The sequence below is a fragment of the Apus apus genome, chromosome Z (genome assembly GCF_020740795.1).
Source record: "Apus apus isolate bApuApu2 chromosome Z, bApuApu2.pri.cur, whole genome shotgun sequence".
NCBI lineage: Eukaryota > Metazoa > Chordata > Aves > Apodiformes > Apodidae > Apus > Apus apus.
In genome coordinates, this window is record NC_067312.1 from 62,130,945 (window position 1) to 62,149,161 (window position 18,217).

The following is an 18,217-nucleotide window of genomic DNA, read 5'->3' on the forward strand; positions in this document are numbered from 1 at the left end:
GGATTCTAAACTGTCTGAGTGACTGAGCCAAGAGGCTTGTGATCAACAACACGAAGTTTAGTTGGTGGTGAGTCACTAATGGTCTACCCCAGTGGTCAGTAATGGTGCCAGTACTGCTTAAAACCTTCATATTAGCAGTTAAACAGAACTGGGCAAAGGGACAGGGTGTAGTCTTACTACTTTTTAAGAGGAGTAATGCCACACACCAGTACATGCTGGGAGCCAACCTGCTGGAAATCAGCTCTGCAGAGAAGGACCTGGCGGTCCTTGTGGCCACCAATCTGACCATGAGCCAGAAATATGTCCCTTTATTGCCAGCAAGTCAAGAGAAGTGGTCCTTCCTCTCTAGTCAGACGTTATGAGGCCACACCTGGAGTACTGGGTCCAATTCTGAGCTCCCCAGTGCAAGACAGGTATAGACTTACTGAAGTAAGTCCAGCACAGAGACACAAAGATGATTAAAGGACAAGAGCCTCTTTTAATATGAACAGAGGCTGAGGGGGCAGGGACTTTAGAGCCTGGAAGAGGGAAGGATAAGGAGAATGTTACCAATTTGTAGAAATACTTGATGGGATAGAATTAAGAAGAGAGACTGAGGCTCTTCTTTATGGTGCCCACTGACAGAAAAAGAGACAATGAGCACAAATATAAACACATGAAATTCCATCCAAACAGAAGAAAACAGTTTTGTTTTTTTCTTTACTGTGAGGCTGATCAAACCCTGGCACAGGTTGCCTAGAGACTATGGAGTCTCCATCCTTGGAGGTACTCAGAATCCAGCTGGACACAGTCCTGGGCTTAACCTGCTCTAGCATGAGCAGACAAGTTGGACTAAATTATCTGACAGACTCTCTCAGCCTAAGACATTCTATTCTTTAATCTTTATATTCTTTTGGGAAGTAATGTAGATCTATCTATATTCCTGAGGATATACACAGCTGTTAAAAATGTCTTTGCTCATTTTCTCACTTGTTCCTTTGAGAAAATTATTTAATTTTCTGAAAATTTATTTTTGTTGATGGAAAAATATTTCTTAAATTCAGTCTTTGCTTTTAAAGTTTCTGCTTGGAAGTGCACTGTTTGTCTCAAGCATCTATTTATTTATTTATTTTTAAACCACTGGAACATTTAATATGAGAAAATGGAGTATATTCGATGGGGAAGATGCTGATCGCTTTTCTGAGTGGAAAAAGTGGTCATTTCATATCTGAATAATAATGCTATCAAACAGTAGCTTGCTTTTTTTTGGTCACTGTTTCATATACCTCCAGATGACTGTTTATTAAATTTGCAAACAGATATTTTAAATGGACATTGGTATTTCTTCTCTAACAGAGCTTTGGGAACTATTACTCTCTACATTAAGCAGAATCGCTGTCATTTTAGAGTCACACAATCACAAAATATTTAATGGGAAAACCAAACAAATTCATTTTTAAAAGGAACTGTATCTGAAGATACCATGTGGTTAGATACGTATTCACAGAACAGTTTAAAGGAAGAAGCAGAGGCTCATTACCATTTAAAGACCCTTTTAAAGCAAGTTAAGGGAGCAGTCATCATGCCAAATAGGGTCAGTGGCTGGCAGGAGGTAGGTAAGTGGGATGAAAGCAGCAGTGGAAAGTAGAGCTAGAGGATATTTTCCACACTTGACTAGTTTAATGCCCTTTAACAAAAAGAAAATGGCTGAGAAGAATGAACAGTGCATTGTTTCATTTTATCTTCCCTCAGGGGTAAAATAGTTTTTTTTTATTATTATTTTTTTAATATGGAAAATTGCTAAATAAGGAATGAGCTTGTAGAAATTACTGGTTAAAGTTACTTTGTGGTCCCTGTCTGTGAGAAGTATTTGTTCAATATCTTTATTAATCATCTAGATGAGGGGATTGAGTGCTTCCTCAGTAAGTTTGCAGATGACAACCAAGTTGGTTGGGGGCATCAGTCTGGTTGAGAGTAGGAAGTCTCTGCAGAGGGACCTGGACAGACTCAGATTGATGGGCCAAGGCCAATTGTATGAGGTTCAATAAGGCCAAGTGCCAGGTCTTGCATTTCAGTCATAACAACCCCAGGCAATGCTACAGGCTTGGGGAAGAGTGGCTGGAGAGCTGCCCAGTGGAAAAGAACCTGGAGGTACTGGTTGACAGCCAGCTGAATATGAGCCAGCGTGTACCCAAGTGGCCAGGAAGGCCAACAGCTCCTGGCCTGCATCAAGAATAGTGCGGCCAGCAGAAGTAGAGAAGTGATCATGCCCCTTTACTTGTCCTTGGTGAGGCTGCACCTCAAGTACTGTCTGCAGTTCTGGGCCCCTCACTACAGGAAGGACATTGAGTTGTTGGAGCATGTCCAGATAAGGCCAATGAAGCTGGTGAAGGGTCTAGAGAGCAAGTCCTGTGAGGAAAGCCTGAGAGAACTTGATTGTTTAGTTTGGAGAATCAAAGAATTGTCAGAGTTGGAAGGGACCTCTAGAGATCATCTAGTCCAACTCCCCCACTAAAGCAGGATCCCCTAGAGCACATTACTCAGGGCTGCATCCAGGTGGGTCTTGAATGTCTCCAGAGAAGGAGACTCCACAACCTCCCTGGGCAGCCTGTTCCAGTGCTCTGTGACCTTCACCATAACAAAGTTTTTCCTCATATTTAAATGGAACTTCCTATGTTCCAGCTTCTGCCCATTGCCCCTCATCTTGTCACTGGGAACTACTGGAAAGAATCTGGCTCCATCCTGCTTGCACCCACCCTTTAGATACTTACAGTCATGAATAAGATCTCCCCTCAGCCTTCTTTTCTTAAGGCTGAAGAGTCCCAGCTCTGTCAGCCTTTCCTCATAAGAAAGATGCTCCAACCCCCCAGCCATATTTGTTGCCCTTCGCTGGACTCTCTAGTAGTTCCCTGTCTCTCTTGAGACAGGGACCCCAGAACTGGATGCATTATCCCAGCTGAGGCCTCATCAGGGCAGAGTAGAGGGAGAGAATGACCTCACTTGACCTACTGGCCATACTCTTCCTTCTGTACCCCATGATTCCATTGGCTTTCTTGGCAGTAAGGGCACATTGCTTACTCATGGATAAATTGCTATCAACCAGGACTCCCAGAACTGCTTTCCAGCAGGTCTACCCCTAGCCTATATTGGTGCATGGGGTTCTTCCGCCCCCGTGCAAAACCGTACACTTTCCCTTTTTGAACCTTATTAGGTTCCTCTCTGCCCAGCTCTCCAGCCTGTCCAGATTATGCTGGATGGAAGCACAGCCCTCTGGAGTGTCAGCCACCGCTCCCAGTTTGGTATCATCAGTGAACTTGTTGAGGATACACTCTGTCCCCTTGTCCAGGTCACTGGTGAATATGTTGAACAAGATTGAATGGAGTACTGATCCCCGGGGGACACCACTGGTTACAGGCCTCCAACTTGACCCTGCTCCATTGATCACAACCCTCTTGAGTTCTGTCACACAGCCAGCTCTCAATCCACCTTACTGTCCACTCATCTAGCCCACACTCCCTCAGTTTCCTAATGATGATGTTACAGGAGACAGTATCAAAAGCCTTCCTGACCTCAAGGTAGGTGACATCTGCTGCTCTCCCCTCATCCAGCCAACCAGTTATGTCATCATAGAAGGCTAGCAGATTGGTCAAGCATGATTTCCCTTTGGTGAATCCTTGTTGACTACTCCCAATGACATTCTTTGCTTTCACGCTTTGAGATAACATCCAGAACCATTTGTTCAAACACCTTACCAGGAACAGAGGTGAGACGAACCAGCCTGTAGTTCCCTCAGTCCTTCTTCTTACCCTTTTTGCAGACTAGAGTGACATTGGCCCTCCTCCAATCCTCAGGCACCTCTCCTGTTATCCATGATGTCTCAAAGATGATAGAGGGTGGCTTAACAATAACATCTGCCGGCTCTCTCAGAACTTGTGATTTATGGCTGTCCAGTTTGGCTCAGTGTCATCTAACCTGGTTCTACTCTACCAATGGAAATTCTTCCTCTCTTCAGACCTCATCTCTTTCTTCTAGGGCCTGGGAGTCAAGAGGGTCAGATATAGCAGTGCAGACTGAAACAAAGAAGGCATTCAGTACCTCCGCCTTCTCTGTGTCTTCTACCACTAGGGCACCTGTCTCATTCATCAGCAGGCCTACATTTCCCCTAGTCTTCCTTTTTATATTAATGTACTGAAAGAAACCCTTCTTGTTGTTGGCACTTGAGTGCATGCTCTAGCATGCATGGTGGGTTTTTTTGTGATTTGTGTGTTGTTGTTGGTTCTATGGAGTGTGTGGTTATGGTTTTGGAGGAGGGTTGGGTTCTTTTGTTTGTTTCTTTGTTGTTTTCTTTTGCCTTGGTAGACAGTTGGACTCTGTGATCTTAGAGTTCTTTTGCACCTATGACAATTCTGTGCTTTTGTCGTTCTTTGAAGTATAAAAACGTCACAGTGAAGAGGAAGAGATGTTGCTGCAGTGCACTTGAGACAGTAGAAGCTGATTAAAGTGTTTTTCTTATTTTTCTTATTAGCACAAGTTGGCAAGCAGGTAAGTGGCAGAACCAGACCAGGTTCCACTGGTAATGCAAAAGTTAAGATGTTAGAAGTTGTAAATCCCACCACCTGCTTTTCTTAGATTTAGATGTGGGTTGTCTCCAAGGCAGCAGCTCTGGATGCTGTTGTCACTCAATCACAGCAAACAGTGGCATTACAGAAAAAAGTTGTGGTAATCCAACAGCATGTAACAACACTTGCTGTGTGTTCTAGTGAGGTTTCTGTCTACTCTTTCCCTCCACTTATACATGAATGTACATATGTCATTTACAGAGGAGAGTTGTTTGATCTGGGTCTTGGTGAGTCTTTAAACCCATAGAAAGAGTTACCTGGTGTGAAATTACTGAAAGAGTTGCCATATAAGCTAGAGAAAACGAAGTAAGCATATTAATATTGCAAGACTGTAGGATATTTCATAATAAGATCAAATAGTCTTGTAGTGGTTCAAAGGGAATAAACCCGTACGTTAATCACATACAACCAATGAAATATCTCTTTTTCAACAGATCAGTTGTCCTATTGTTTGTTTTGATTCTGTCACTAAAATTAAGGAGACAGTGCATTAGCTTTTGCACAGTTCTTAAATCATGAAAGCTGTTTCAGTTTTGAAAAAACGGCTATTAATTTCCAACTCTTAAGGTTTCTCCTTCAAGGGTAATTGAAACAAAAAAGTTTAATTTTTTAGGCCTCATTCCAGAATGCTTAAATGCATAGGTTTTGTCGGAATGTTTGGAGCCCAGTTTTCTTTATGTTTGAATGTTGAAGGAAATGTGGGTGGAAAGGATAGTTTTGTTATGAGAAGTCTGGGGTGGTTTTCTGTGAGCAGATGTCTTTTAAGTTGTGTTACAGTAAAAACAAGTCTTCAGTTAGTCACATCAGTCAGTAGCCTGAATACTGATTTCTTTTTGTTAGGTTGCTGTTTTGTTTTGGAAATGAAGATGTACAATCACTGTCTTTAACATTAAATGTAATGGTTATTTAAGAGAGCATTAAAAGGGGTAGTGTTTAGAAAAGCAAGAAGGAAATACCTTCTAACAGCCGAATAGACACTCCTGGCCTTAAGGTAGTTGACATATTCTCAGAATCACAGAATCATCAAGGTTGGAAAAGACCTTCAAGATCATCAAGTCCAACCATCTGTCCTACAACTCCTAACTACAGAACATTCTCCCAAAACACCATATCTACCCATTTGTTGAACACCTCCAGGGACAGTGCCTCCACCACCTCCCCAGGCAACCTGTTCCAATCACTCACCACTCTTTCTGTGAAGAAATTTTTCCTTATATCCAATCTGAACCTCCTCTGATGCAAACTGACCGCATTTCCTCTTGTCCTATCACTAGTCACTAGGGAGAACAGGTCAACACCCACCTCACCACAGCCTCCTCTCAGGTAGATGTAGAGAGCAATGAGGTCTCCCCTCAGCCTCTTCTCCAGGCTGAACAGCCCAGGCTCCCTCAGCCTCTCCTCATAAAACCTGTTCTCCAGACCCCTCATCAGCATAGTTGCCGTTCTCTTCACCCTCTCCAGCACCTCAATGTCCTTCCTATACTGTGGTGCCCAAAACTGCACACAGTGCTCAAGGTGCAGCCTTACCAAGGCTGAGTAGAGGGACAGGATCACCTCCCTGGTCCTGCTTGTCACACTCTTCCAGATGCAGGCCAGGATGCCATTACCCCCTTTGGCCACCTGGGCTACTCGTGCATGATGTTCAACCAGCTATCAATCAACACCCCCATGTCCCTCTGCTGGGCAGCTCTCCAGCCACTCCTCCCCAAGCCTGTAGTGCTGCTGGGGTTGTTGTGGCCAAAGTGCAGGACCCGACATTTGGCCTTATTGAAACTCATGCAATTGGCCTAACAGTCAAGCCTGTCCAGATCCCTCTGCAGAGCCTCCCTGCCCTCAAGCAGAGCTGGCAGAGGAGGTTGCCAAGCCTCTCTCCATCATCTACCAACAGCCCTGGATAACAGGGGAGGTCCCAGATGACTGGAGGCTTGCCAGTGTGATGCCCATCTACAAGAAGGGCCTGAAGAGGGATTCAGGGAACTACAGGCCTGTCAGCTTGACCTCAGTACCAGGGAAAATCATGGAGAGGCTTATCTTGAGTGCGCTCACATGGCAAGTGCAGGACAGCCAGGGGATCAAGCCCAGCCAGCATGCTTTCAGGAAAGGCAGGTCCTGCTTGACCAACCTGATCTCCTTCTACGATGAGGTGACCTGCCTGGTGGATGAGGGAAGAGCTGTGGATGTTGTCTGTCTGGACTTTGGAAAGGCCTTTGACACCACCCCTCACAGCATTCTCCTAGAGAAGCTGGTGGCTCATGGCGTAGACAGGTACACTCTCTGCTGGGTAAAAAACTGGCTGGCTGGCCGAGCCCAGAGAATTGTAGTGAATGGAGTTGGATCCAGCTGGTGGCTGGTCACCAGTGGTGTCCCCCAGGGGTCAGTTTTGGGTCCAGTCTTGTTCAATATCTTTGTCAATGGTCTAGATGAGGGAATTGAGTGCTTCCTAAGTAAGTTTGCACTAAGCTGGGAGGAAGTGTCAATTTGCTTGGGGGTAGAAAGGCTTTGCAGAGAGATATGGACAGACTGGATCAGTGGGCCAAGGCCAATTATATGAGGTTTAAGAAGGCCAAGTGCCAAGTGCTGCACTTTGGTCACAACAACCCCATAGAAAGCTACAGGCTTGGGGATGAGTAGTTGGAAAGCTCCATGGTAGGGAAGGACCTGGGGGTGCTGGTTGGCAGCCAACTTAACATGAGCCAGCAGTGTGCCCAGGTGGCCAAGAAGGCCAACAGCATCCTAGCCTGCATCAGGAATAGTGAGGCCAGCCAGAGTAGAGAGGTGATTGTGACCTTGTACTCGGCACTGGTGAGGCTGCACCTTGAGTACTGTGTGCAGTTCATGGTCCCCTCATAACCAGAGGGGTGTCGAGTTGCTGGAGTCTGTCCAGAGAAGACCTACCAAGCTGGTGAAAAGTCTGGAGAATAAGCCCTATGAGGAGAGGCTGAAGGAACTGGGATTGTTTAGCTTGAGGAAGAGGAGGAATGACCTCATTGCTCTCTACAACTACCTGAAAGGAGGTTGTAGAGAGGTGGGAACTGGCCTCTTCTCTCAAGTGAATAGTGACAGGATGAGAGGAAATGGCCTGAAACTGCATCAGGGGAGTTTTAAACTGGATATTAGAAATAATTTTTTTACCAAAACAGTGTTTGGACACTAGAACAGGCTGCCCAGGGAGGTGGTGGAGCCACCATCCATGGAGGTTTTTAAAAGAAATGTAGATGTAGTGCTTAAGGACATGATTTAAGCACTGAACTGGTAAATTAGCTTATGGTAGGGTGATTTAGGTTGTGGTTGGACTTGATGACCTTCAAGGTCTCTTCCAGCCAGGATTATTCTATGATTCTATGACACTCTCACCCAGCTTAGTGTCATCTGCGAATTTCAGCTTAGTCAGACAGGACCTGCCCTTCATGAACCGATGTTGACTGGGCCTGATCACCTGGTTGTTCTGCATGCACTGCATAATGGTACTCAGGATGATCTACTCCATTAGCTTCCTTGGTACTGAAGTCAGACCAACAGGCCTGTAATTTCCCAGATCATCCTTTCATCCCTTCTTGCATATGGGAGTAACATTGATTTCCAGTCTGCTGGTACCTCCCCAGTCAGCCAGGACTGCTAATAAATGACAGCATGTGGCTTCATTAACACCTCCACCAGCTCTTTCAGCACTCTTGGGTAGATCCCATCCAGCCCCATAGATTTGTGCCTATCTGCATGGTATAGAAGGTCACTGACCATCTCCTCCTGGATTGTGGGGGGATTGCTCTGCTCCTGGTCCCTGTACCCTTGCTTAGGGAGTTTGATTCCCTAAACATAACTGGTCTTACTACTAAAAACTTGGGCTCACTGATATTAATGGCAAAGCTTGCTTGTACTTTACTGGGGCTCAGATGTCATCCTTGGAGTACGACTTCGCCTTGATGGTAAATTATGCGCAGTACTATTCAGTGTGCTATGAGGAACTGTGTCTTGATAAGCATACTTTATCTTCAGTCTTCATCCTGATGTACTTATTACTTACAGCCTGCATAGTGTCAGTCACTGTAATTGTTAAAAATACTTGATGTTAAAATGCTTCAAGGTGTGATAAATTTCCTGGGCAATTTATCTGGATTGAAGATAAGAGTAAGTAAACCATACATTATTACCTACTTCCACGTGACTTCTTCAAAATCATCTCCCTTAAGACTCCGTAGGATTGCTTTTGGATGAATATATGATCTTGAGGTCTAGGTAGATGACTAGGAGAAGTTTGGTTATGTTTGACCAGAAAAAAATACATTTATTCTTGTCCAAAACCAGTGCCAAATATGCATTTGCTTCATTAGGAACAGAAGTGGGCTCAATATTTGTCCCTCTCCGGGACTTTGGGTGGATTGTTTCTGCATGTCTGGAATGTGGAGTTTTCCTGAAGTTAAATCTTAAAAATAGCATCTTTTGGTCTTGGAAAATTGTTGTGCTTTGCTGCATTCCTTCTCCCTGTCCTATAAGTGTAGCTTGTGCACTGATGATACTTATGTGTTGATTAAAAGCAGTGCTTTTATTTTGACTTGCACTAGAAGCATCATACTATTATGAATTGCTGCTGTGAACTTTTAAACTCAGAAAAACTTCTGAATATATGTGATAAGGTGTAAGGTAATCCTGGTCTCAGAATTAATTTCTTCACTTTAATATATTGTATAATTTTTCAGCCTTGCCGTTAACTTTTTTTTTGCAATAAATTTTTATATAAAATTCACCTTTACTCTTCAAAATCTCCCCCTACAATTGAGACTTCCCTTTATATTTTTATACTTAAAACTTGACTTGAGAGATAATTTCCCTTGCATAATATATTTTTCTTGGCTTACATAGAAGGAAGAAAAGTAAATAAAACAAACTTGTACAAAAGAGGTGCTCAGTCAGTAAGAGGCAATCCAGACACTGAGCATGATGAGTAATAGGAAAAATGTTATTTTATATGATTATAAAAAATACTTTGGGAGCCCTAGAAGGTAACAAAAGTTGGTTGCATAATGCATTTGAGACTGCATTGTAATATCACAACCCTTTATAGGACTTAAAAGTGTCAATATAGTCTAACCATATGTCATGTTTTCATTTTATTTGAATGCATGAAGCTAAAGTATTATGCTTGAAAAGGAAATGAGCCTCCATCTGAACTGCAGTGTTTCTCTTCACATTCTCAAAGTCATGTGCTGGAATCTTTATTGATCGTATCCAAGTAATTTTCCCATTAGATGTAAGGAAGACAATGATATATATATGAATGAGAAGCTGAGGTCTTCTTCTAAGAGTGCACGTATGTGTAGTATTAAATGTAAATATTGTTCATGACTAGATGATCATTTTAAGTCCCTTCCAACTGAAATATTCTGTTCCATTCCATTCCGTTCCGTTCCATTCCTGGTCTATAAATATTAAATTGCAAGCTTGCTATGTCTTTAATGCTCTCTCCTTTTGTTCTAAATTTATCACCTACGGAGGCTCCACCTGTATTTGGTGAATAAAGATTTTCAGTTGTCTTGGGGATCTCCTACAAAGTTTCAGATATGACCTCTTTGGGAGTCCTTTGCAGTGTATTCACACAATGTTATTCAATTGGATTATTCTCGTATCATGGAGCTCTGTTAAGGGACAAGGACACAGGCTATACTAAAAAAAACATACGAATGTAGAGTGACTACACAGTATCTGTCTTTAATATGAGACAATACACAGCTAGGCGGTAAGAAACATGATAGCTGGAGAGGAAGTGGTGTTAGCTGAGACTAGCTTTGCTAGAACCTGGTGGCCCAGCTTTCTTGCTTTCATTCAATAGTGCAGCTCCAATTTCACCTAATTATGGCTGTACTCCTGATCATACTGTAGTGCTTTCCTTATACTGTGTAGTAAATTGAGTTACAAAGTCAAATTAATTTTTGGTAGAACTTCACTGTTACAGTGCAATATGCTTACCAGATTTCAAGCATTACTTGAAACACATACTGTGTGCTTAAATTAAAGATACAAGGTCTTTCCTTTCTGCCTGTAAATCTTGTTCATCTTGAGCTACTATAGTCTCTGATACTTAGGACAGGGCAGTATGTTTGTGTTGTTATCTCAGACCTATAATTGTAAAATGTAACCTTATTCTGAAATTAAAAAGCAATTGTCAAGGCATTTAAAGCCTAAATCTTTAATATTAACTGTGCTTAGGAAGACAGCCTTTTGCCAACCACTATAGAAGTATTTACATCTGATTTACTTTATATTTGATTGAAAGTTTAAATAAATCCAAAAATATTCTGGTATAGTAGTTCTGAGATGTGGAAAACAAAATCTCATGTGCATTTAGGAGGATTTCTGAGAGTTATAACTGAAGTAGATATTTAATTTGCAGCAGATCTTTTGATTATTTTTTCTTATTATTATTTCTGTATTCATAAATAATCATAATAAAGCATCATCAATTAGTTGTTTTGTTTTGGCTCAATAAAAAAACATTTCCTTTGTGCTTCTTCTTGGATTTAGTCTTTCACATGCAACACTGAGACTCTTTTTGGCTGAGGTACTGGATCAGATTCCTTTCTGAAGCTACTGAATTCACTACAACCTTGTTGCAAAGAGGTCACAAAAAATAATGTATGTCTTTTTACTCCACAGTTTTGCATTGAGTAAACAACAAGAAACTGAACCTGATACTTGCCTGCTTTTTGCCTGCTGTACCAGTCTCTTCACTCGCTTGGTTAGCTGACAGATAGCAAATGCTCACCTGTATGGCCTTGTTCTTGCCTGGTGTGCATTACTGTGGATAAGACAATAGCCATTGGCTTCACAATAAAAAGTCAGTGGCAAGACTGGCTTTTAAAGCATTCTTGCTGATCCCATCTTGAGTCTTCTTCATCGTCAAAGGACACACCAGCCCTTCGAGGATTATTGTTGGTGTGACTGGTTTTTCAGGCTGTGTGGTGAGACATATCCAAGGCTTAATCTATCTTAGAAAAATCTGTGAACGATGTTAGCATTTTACCTGTAGGTAATGCAGACCATCAGTCTAGAGAGGAGTTTTAGTGTGTGCAGAGAATAATGCAACATATACAATATGTTATTATATATTATACCAATACTGCTATTAAGACATTTCTGTGTGGTAATTTTTAGTTACATGATTTCTCCTAGTGGAACTATTTAATGAAAGTATGAAAAAAACTTTTTTTTTTTCTCCTCACTTTTGGTTGCAGTTATTTTTACGTTGAATTTTACCAGTTGTGCTTATGATCTGCTAGTGGATGCTATTCAGATCGTTTATATTTCTGATAACGGACTGGATTCAGCCATTGCAAAAGTCTCAAAATAGCCACAACTCTGAGTACTATCCTTACCATATGGTTTGACTTATTCTTGCTGCAGTTCTACTGTGCTAAATTGTATCAAAACAGTGCACCTCTAGAGTAAGACTAAATATAGTCACAGGAAGTCTTCTTTGGTCATAATATTTGTCCTGGGTTGTTGTCCAGTTTTACCTCATCAAGAAAAAAATGAAAATATTCTAGCAAATAGAATGCATGAGTCTCTCGTCATTTCTTTACATGTAAGTGAACGCTAACTGCAGAAGTTTTCCATAGAGAAAGTGTGTTGTGTTACCAACTTCCTCTTCATCCTTTGTGTGTTTCCTAGACTTCATATTTTGAGAAGACAGAAGATAGCATTTTGGGGAAGTAATGTTGCAGCGCTTTGGACTGGCATGGTGAGTTTTGTACGTCTTATTTGTACATCTCTCAGTTTTTCAGCCATGGATGGATGCAGCTCTTTTTTTTTTTTTTTTTGCTTCAGTGGCTTCTTACATTTTAGGACTAAAACATAAATTAAAATCCTTTATCAAATACATTTTACCAGGGATCAGGTTAGGAAAGCTAAAGCCCAGATAGAATTAAATCTGACCAAGGACATCAACAGTCAAAAGAAAAGCTTTTACAGTGATAAAAGAAAGACTAGGGAAAATATGGGACCTCTCCAGAAGGAAACAAGAGAGCTGTTTTTGCAGAATATGGAGAAGGGTGAGTTACTCTATGACTTTTTTGACTCAGTCTTCACTAGCAAGGGCTCTGGCCACACCACTCAAGTTGTAGAAGGCAAAGACAAGGACTGGAAGAAGGAAGATCTGCCCATTGTAGCAGAAGAGTGGGTTTGAGACCATCTAAGGAACCTGACAGCGCACAAGTGCAAGGGACCTGGTGAGATCCATCCACTGCTCCTGAGGGATCTGGAGGATGAAGCTGCAAAGCTGCTTTCCATGAGCAAGTCTGGCAGTCTGGTGAAGTTCTCACTGACTGGAAAAGGGGAAACATAACCCCCATTTTCAGAAAGGGAAAAAAGGAAGACCAGGGGAACTACAGGCTGGTCAGTCTCAAAACTGTGCTGAGCAAGATCATGGAGCAGATCCTCCTGAAGGCTCTGCTAAGACAAATGAAGAATGTGGGGGTGGTTGATGGCAACCAGCACAGCTTCACCAAGGGCAAATCATGCCTGACAAATCTGGGGGCTTTTTACAATGGGGTCAGAGCTTTGGTGGACAAGGGGAGAGCAACTGACATCATCTACCTGGACTTGTGCAAAGTGGGATGTCCCACATGACATCCTAGTCTCTAAATTGGAGACATATGGAATTGATTGACAGACCACCCTGTGGATAAGGAATTGACTGGCTGGTCACACTCAAAAAGTAGTGGTCAGCATCATGATGTCCAAGTGTAGACCGGTGACAACTGACATTCCTCAAGGGTCAGTACTGGGACTGGTGCTGGTTAATGTCTTTTGTCAGCAACATGGATGATGGGATTGAGTGCGCCCTCAATAAGTTCGTTGATTATACCGCTCTGTGTGGTGTGGTCAACATGCTGGAGGGAACAGATGCCATCCAGAGGGACCCTGACTACCTTGAGAGATGGGATTGAGAACAGCCCTGAGGAAAAGGACTTGGGGGTTTTGGTTGATGAGAAGTTCAACATGAGCTGGCCATGTGCCCTTGCAGCCCAGAAAGCCAACCGTGCCCTGGGCTGCATCAAAAGAAGTGTGGCCAGCAAGTCAAGGGAGGTGATTCTTCCCTTCTTCTCTGCTCTGCTGAGAACCCACCTTGTGTACTGTGTCCAGTTCTGGAATGCCTAACATAAGAAGAACATGAAGCTCCTGGAGTGAGATCAGAGGAGACCATGAAGGTGATCAGAAGGTTGGAGCACCTATCCTATGAAGACAGGCTGAGAGAGTTGGGGTTGTTCAACCTAGAGAAGAGAAAGCTCCAGGGAGGCCTTATAGCGGCCTTTCCAGTACCTGGAGGGGGCCCACAGGAAAGCTGGGGAGGGACTTTTTACAGGGGATTCTAGTGATAGGACAAGGGGGAATTACTTTAAACTGGAAAAGGCTACATATAAGTTAAACATTAGGAAGAAATAATTTAGTTTGAGGATAGTGAGACACTGGCATAGGATGCTGAGGAAAGCTGTAGAAGTCCAATCCCTGGAAGTGTTCAAGGGCAGGTTGGATGGGGCTTTGCACAACCTGATCTACTGGGAGGTGTCCTTGCCCATGGTGGGGAGGTTGGAACTACATGGTCTTTAAGGTCCCTTCCAACCCAAACTGTTCTGTGATTCTCTCATAAGTCTGAAAGGTTGAGATCTTATTGTTCTAAAATCTTGAGATACGTAGTAAGCAGAAATAGTAGTTCTTTTATTAAAGCTATGGATTTTTTAAATTATTTTTTTTTTATTTACCCGAATCAATCAATAGTAAATACAAAATAAAATCCTTAAGTCACTTATTGATTCTGGTTTATTATTTGGCATGTTTAGGATAGATTTATTTTATCATTTCATAGAGTCATAGAATAATAAGATCTTAGGGGTTGGAAGGGACCTCTAGATATCATTGAGTCCAACCCCCTGCCAGAGCAGGACCACCACGGAATCTAGGGCAGGTCACACACAGAAATGCATCCAGACAGGTCATGAAAGCCTCCAGAGAAGGAGACTCCTAAACCTCTCTGGGCAGCCTGTTCCAGTGCTCTGTCACCCTCACAGTAAGAAGTTTTTCCTCATGTTGAGGTGGAACTTCCTGTGTACTAGCTTATACCCATTGTTTCTTATCCTATTACTGGGTGTCACCATTGATTTTTAAACATACTGTGTGGGCAGGTTGTTAATCCATTTAATTCCAGCGGAAAACTGAAACTCAGTGAAGCTTTGGTTTGTTTTTAGTATGTGTACATGGTACAGTCCATAGATGTCTTTAACCTTGAAACTTCCTCATTCCTCACTCATTCCTCCTGACTCTATTCCTGTGCTCCAGAATGAGGTCCCTCCCATGGGAATCAGTCCTCCATGAACTCCTCCAACACAAGTCCTTCCCATGGGCTACAGTTCTTCACAAACTGCTCTAGTGTGAGTCCTTCCTATGGGGTGCAGTCCTTCAGGAACAGACTGCTCCAGCATGGGTCCCCTATAGGGTCCAGCAAGCTTGCTCCAGTGTGGGCTTTACTCCATGATGCCACATGTCCTGCCAGTAGCCTGCTACCGTGTGGTCTTCCCACGGGGTAACACCCCCTGGCATGGCATTCTCCACAGGCTGCAGGTAGATATCTGCTCCACTGTGACCCTCCATGGGCTGCAGGGGGACAACCTGCCTCACCAGGGTTTTCTCCAGGGACTGCAGAAGAATCTGGTCTAGAGATTCCTCGTTCTCCTTCTTCACTGACCTTGGTGTCTGTATGGTTTTCTCTTAAATATTCTTACTCCTCTCTCCCAGCTGCTGTAGCATAGCAGGTTTTTTTTCCCTTCTCAAATATGTCATCCCAGAGGTCCAACCATCATTGCTGATGAGCTCAGCCTTAGCCAGCAACAGGTCCATCTTGGAGCTGGCTGGCATTGGCTCTTTCAAACATGGGGGCAGCTCTGGCATCTTCTCACAGAAACCGCCCTTATAAAGCCCCATTACCCAACCTTGCCAGGCAAACCCAAAACAGTGACAATGAACTTTGCCACAAGTAAACTGTGCTGTCACCCAAATGTAACTTGTTAAAGCATAAACATTCAAAAATGTATCATAATTTTTGGCTGAGAAAACAAATTCATAGAATCACAGAATCATAAAATATATGGGGTGAGAAGGGACCTTTAAAGGTCATCTAATCCAGCTCCCCCTGCGTTGTGTAGGGACCTTTTTGAGCAGATCAGGTTGCTTAGAGCCTGCTCAAACCTGACCTTGAATGTTTCCAGGGATGAGGCCTCCAATACCTCTCTGGGCAACCTTTTCCAGTGCTTCACCACCCTCATGGTAAAGAACTTCATCCTAAAGTCTAGTCTAAATATACCCTTCTCTAGTTTAAGACTGTTATCCCACATCCTCTTGCTACACATGCTTGTAAACAGTCCCTCCCCAGCTTTCCTATAGCCCCTTCAGGTACTGGAAGGCTGCTATAAGATCTCCCTGGAGCTTGCTTCGCTCCAGGCTTAACAATCCCAACTCTCTCAGCCTGTCTTCATAGGAGAGGTACTCTAGTCATTTTTGTGACTCTTCTCTGGACTCATTCCAACAGGTCTATGTCTCTTTTGTGTTGGGGGCTCCAGAACTGGACAGAGTACTCCAGGTGTGGTCTCACCAGAGCAGAGCAGAGGGGCAGAATCACATCCCTTGACCTGCTGGCCACAGTTCTTTTGATGCAATCCAGGATGCGATTGGCTCTTTGGGCTGCAAGTGCACATTGTTTGCTTGTGTCCAACTTTTTGTCCACCAATATCCCCAGCTCTCTTTCTGCAGGATTGTTCTCTATCACATCATCCCCCAGCCTGTATTGATAATGAGGATTGCCCATACCCAGGTGCAGGACCCTGCACTTGGCCTTGTTAAACCTCATGAGGTTCACATGGGCCCACTTCTCTAGCTTGTCCAAGTCCTTCTGGGTAGTATCTCATCCCTCTGGCATATTGACTATACCACGCAGCTTTCTGTCATCAGCAAACTTGCTGAGGGTGCTCTCGATGCCACTGTCGATATCGTTGATGTAGATACTAAGCAGCACTGGTCCCATTATGGACCCCTGAGGGACACCACTTATCACCCCTCTCCATTTGGACATTGACCATTACCCTCTGGATGTGACTATCCAGCCAATTCCTTATCCACTGAATAGTCTACCCATTAAGCCATATCTCTCCAATTTAGAGAGAAGAATGTTGTGGGGGAGTGTGTCAAAGGTCTTGCAGAAGTCCAGATAGATGACATCCACAGGTCTTCCCTTGTCCACTGATGCAGTCACTCCATTGTTCAAGGCCACTAGGTTGGTTAGGCAGGACTTGCCCTTAGTAAAGCCATGCTGGTTATCTCAAATCACCTGCCTGTCCTCCATGTGCCTTGTCAGAGCTTCTAGGAGGATCTGTTCCATGATCTTCCCAGGCACAGAGGTGAGGCTGACCTCTAGTGTGAAAAGGAATCTGTAGACTTGAACGTGTCACACCTTTTCACAACAGCAAATTCCTTTCATTGCAAGGATTTTATATTACTTTAGTGGTTGCCTCTTAGAATAAACAACATTTAGGAATTGTTCACGACGAAGAACTTCTGTTTATTTTCACATTATAGCCACTTCTGCCTTCTCATACCAAGTTTGATTCAGAGCTTGATACTGTTTTTACCTTTTTGTAGTCATCTCCTTTCCCACTATTTCAGTCAAATCTACTGTGAAGCCATTAATAGGCAGCTGAGGTTGTTTTTACAGGAGTTCCTTCCTTCTCGTATTGCAATGAATAGAAATATCCTAATAGACTAAAAAAAACTCCATGCTTTTTTGTTTTTCATTTAAGGATAAAAGTATGCTGAATAGTTTTTTACTTTCAGTAACTTGATGTGAAATAAAAAATTTGCTTTTCCAGCTCTTTCAGCTTAAAACTGTAGATTTCCCTTTTGGAGGTTGTTCTTACATCTTTTCAAGAGCAGGTGCCTTAAGATCAGCTTTGTGCTGGGTGGGTTGTTACAAAGCAGATTCATGACTGAGGGTTTTTTCACCAATAACTGTAACACCTGCAGAAAATAATTTTCTTCAAACCACATATCCTTGGACGTTCTTAACTGCATATGAATGTTTCACACAGTGATTTTATTTAGACCTACACAGCTGACTTCATTATTCGTAAACATATTTCTTGGCAGTTGTCACATTAATAAACTGGGCTTGTATTCTTTTTCCTTCAGGCATTTCCTTTTGTTATGTACAACTACTAGAAGGATTTTAATTTGCTTCCATAGTAACACTTAACACTTACGTAGTGCCTCACATTATTTGAAAATGCACTATTGCTGTTTGCCAGCTTTCTTTAAAATAGCTTACTTTTCCACTTTCACTTTTGTTGTATGTGTCTGTAGTGCTAATACACACGTTCATTCTAGTTAGGATTAAGAAAGTAATGAGGGTTTTATTGTCTTTGATCTTCTAATTTTTTAAGCTTCCATTTATTCAGAATTACATGTTGAATTTTCCAGCCAAGTTTCTTGCTTGGCAAGAGTTTTCTTTCTTTTTTCCCTTGCTCTGAGGAAATGGTTAAAGCCCCTAAGAATCAGTGCACATTGATGCAATTCTGGTTTTGCCT

At 42.7% G+C, this 18,217-nt stretch overlaps 1 protein-coding gene across 3 annotated transcripts in view; it reads left to right on the forward strand.

The window, feature by feature from the left end:
• Positions 1-18,217, forward strand: part of SNCAIP (synuclein alpha interacting protein) — a 99,190-nt gene that overhangs the window by 23,974 nt on the left and 56,999 nt on the right. For 2 of the 3 annotated variants that reach the window (XM_051641927.1, XM_051641929.1), the window contains exons 1-2: positions 11,526-11,551; positions 12,261-12,330. The gene's annotated coding sequence lies outside the window, so the exon portion shown is untranslated. Of the gene's footprint in view, positions 1-11,525; positions 11,552-12,260; positions 12,331-18,217 lie in introns of those variants that run through there. The other variant, XM_051641928.1, reaches the window with a different exon arrangement.